The following is a 3,723-nucleotide window of genomic DNA, read 5'->3' as shown; positions in this document are numbered from 1 at the left end:
AAAAAGGATAATATTCCTTTTAAAAATATATGCAACGTACATACAAAACACCGCCGGTCTGACTAATAAAATCTGTACAAGAATGCCTACATATCTGTTCCATTCAACATTCGGAATAGCCAACAATATATGCAGTATTGAGATGGGAAGAGGTTATGCGGTCAATGTTAAATACGTTTGCAATTTCAGCATTTACGGCGAAAGCTGAATTTATCCGCAACATATATAGCAATTCTTATCTTATCTTACCTGTAGTATCGAAATGTGACGAGCTTGTGCTTTATTTGTAAAAAAGATTTTCAATTTCAGCCTTCTGAATATAATAAAAACTGAAATTATCGGGAACCATCCTAGCCCTTCTGTGGCATCTCATCTTAGCAGAAACATATCCCTCAGGCACGCATGTCGTTAGATTTGATCGCCAAGAAAACGTCTCTACTAACCGGAGCACAACGTTACTGACATTCGGACTGAAGAGGTGAACGATGGTGGCCAATTTCTTATCAATGCCAATAAATTGACTTTGATATCGTCAAAATTCGACTAGACCGCGTGAAAACCTGCACGTGCAGCTCTTCCTTGTTTGTGAATTCTATCTAAGCCCTACTGAAAAAATTCTATGAGGCAATAACCTCACATTTTCTCACACAATCTCACTCAATTCACATAACAAATCACTTTGAAGTCGCATGTAATTGCATAAGGTCTCATAGTTTCTTGTAGATTATCATAAATTATATATGACATTTTATGATAATGTTGTGCACCGTATGAGAGTCTATGCGATTAGATGAGATTTTATGCGGTTATTGTCCGGTAGAACTTTTGGTTTTTCAGTAGGGAGACGTTAACACTCGCAAGTAAACGCTGAAAGCAACGCACTGTGTTTTGATGCTATGTTCCGGCAATATGTACCTCTGAAGGATTTTCAAATATTTCAAAGTTTTCAACCTTATCGACGAGCGATGAAGCGGATTTTAAAATTTGAGGTCCATTACCTTCTACTTTCAACGCGTAATAAAGGTGAACAGGCTACGTTTTTATGGGTTGTGAGCAACCAACGTTACAGAGACCTTCTGCTTTCTCTACGTTGGTAACGTCGAATATATTCCATGTTTGCAGTAATTTAGACACCACTGATTTTTGCTAGTTAAGACAGGCATTTTAGAAGAGTAATGAAATGGGATGATTATGTGTTAGTGCGCAGTGCGTATTTTTTCGTTTCATTAGGCCTGCAGAATCATTCCTAATACTGTACATATGGGTTATATTGTATACCTATATAATGCATTTATTTTTAATATTCGAGATTTAGGCTTCATTTCACATCCATGATGGTCCCACTCTCGGAGTGCAGTTCTGTTATAATCTTTTTTTTTTTTTTCACAATGAAATACCGATTTTCGTAAATGTTCTTGAGTTTGGTCTTCCTGAACAATAAGAACTGGAGAAGCACTGCCGATAGCAACCGCCGCAGTAGAGACGTATTGCAGCTCCCACCCCTGAAAATACTTTGGTCAAGTTAGCGTTGGAAAGTATGATCTTGCGTGCTGTAACCAAGAAACTGCACTCTCTATTCTGCCCCAAAAAAATTTTCAGAAACGCGACGGCAACAAATTTTTGTAGAAGATATCTTAATAAGCAGCAGCGGGTAGCGAAAATATTTACAATGGTTTTACTCAAGGCTCCTCCAATTTGTCCTAAAATAAAATTTATGTAATATCTGCAGGTTGTCCGAACTAATTTTAGCCAAGTATTTAAAAATAAAACATTTGAGATAGGTAAGGGAATCCCCTCGTATACAGCTTCCAACAGACGGTGCACCACAGGCAATTTTCTTATTTTGCAATTATCTAAATAGTAATGAGGATAATTTTTCTAATTTTTTAACTATTACTTCTAAACAATAAATTTGATTTGCAAATTTAAGCGCACTCTCGGAAATTTCATTTATTACCATTTAAGAAAGCCTAACGTGTATCATTTTTTCCGAGCTCTAAATAAAGCTCGCAAAATACACTACACGCGACTGGCGATTTCGCGCTGAATTATTGTGGCACTCTCATTCATGCTTTGAGTGAACGAAATAGGCTGCGGACGTGACTCTACAGACCAGTTCCAGCGATAAGCCGTAGTTGCAACGAGCGCGAAGAGCTCCCTGCAAATTGCAGTCATATGTACCCACTGGACGGCGCGAGCGCAGAAAACCAACGCAGACATATCGGCCTGCCGCTGCAACGGGGCCATGAAGCCACAGCCTCAGCTGATTTACTTCCCTCAAACCACGGTTGAGAGCAGCACAATCGTGTAGCGCGAACCGCCACTAAGTGATTATTTTGTATCTCTCGGGCATTCTCCGGAGATCGGAAAACGGTAGACGTGAGCTTGTTTTTTATTGCGAAAGCAATACTGCTAGCCCTTCGAGCCTTTGGCGTGTCGTGGCGCCTCCATACACGACCTTTCACGTGACCGTGTGACGCCATGCCAGACCGAGAGACAGGGCCCCAGCTCGCGCCATCGGATGGTGGCGGTGAGTCCTTACAGGAGCCGCAGCGGTGACGTCACGCCATTTTCACGTGACCGTGTGACGTCACGCCAGACCAAGAGACGGGGCCCCAGCTCGCGCCATCGAATGATGGCGGCGAGTCCATACACGGCGCTGTGTCGCAGCCGAGAAAGGGCACTCTCTGTTTGTGACGTCACGCTAGGAGGATAAATGGGGCTGTGGCTCGGCGGGGCGCAGCCGCTGAACAAGGCGCAGCCAAGGGTATTGCTTTCGCAATCTTCCAGGCTTAACCAAGCTATGCCTTCAGCCAACTTTTTTTTATCGGAATTAAATTTAAGGTGCGCTCCAGCTTTGCAACTCACATTTATTGTCTAAAGCCAATTTTGAGTAATTCATAAAATTATCTTATTGAATTAATAAATGCAAAATAAATAATTTCCTGTGGTGCGCAAGAGGGCTGGCAGCTTGAATACAACTGGATTCTCTGGCCTACTGTTCTAGTTTTAACCCTTGAATAAAGTTAGCTTGGAAACCCTGTGTATAACGCCTACAGTTCCATTACCGGTGAACAACGAACAATCACATGGTTTCTCCATTGAACTCATTCCTTTCCATAGAACAGCTCCAAGAAAACTCCCGTTGCTAAATTTGAAGGAGAAGGGGTGGCGTTGCGCTTATGCAATGAAATTGTTTTGAATTAATACGGTTATTCCTCCAATACATACAACGAAAAAGACAGTTTGGTCTCAAATGGAAGCCACAAGGAAAAATAACAAGGGAAAACGCTTTCGCATTTCTTCATTCTCTTACCTCTAATCTATGTCGCTAAATGGAGACTTCAAGCAATCCAACTTTCCAACTGTGTGCACAAGCTTTCCAACTGTGTGCACTCTTTAGAGGTTGTGTTAGTGAACAGCTGTCTCTATGTATGCTCTTCTGTAGTTAACATCGTCAACACCGGAAGAGCTTCGAGCATTGAGACCACGGTTATTTCAAGGTACCCTGCGCTAAGTTTCCCGCCTCTGCAGATTTTCACAAAAGAAAGTATACCTGAGCGTATCCTTAGTTTCTTCAAATGACGCATGAACTCGCACCAACGATCGCTGATACTTGCCTTAGTGTATACAATCGGTCGACTGGGGAGCTCTGGTGCACGTATTGGATACTAGCAGTGTCGGCTGCATTTAAAAGGAGTTGCATCCAAAGGCCCCCACGTA

The sequence above is a fragment of the Amblyomma maculatum genome, chromosome 11, assembly GCF_055883805.1.
Source record: "Amblyomma maculatum isolate TAMU_Amacu chromosome 11, ASM5588380v1, whole genome shotgun sequence".
Classification (NCBI taxonomy): Eukaryota; Metazoa; Arthropoda; class Arachnida; order Ixodida; family Ixodidae; genus Amblyomma; species Amblyomma maculatum.
This window is presented reverse-complemented; position numbering follows the sequence as displayed.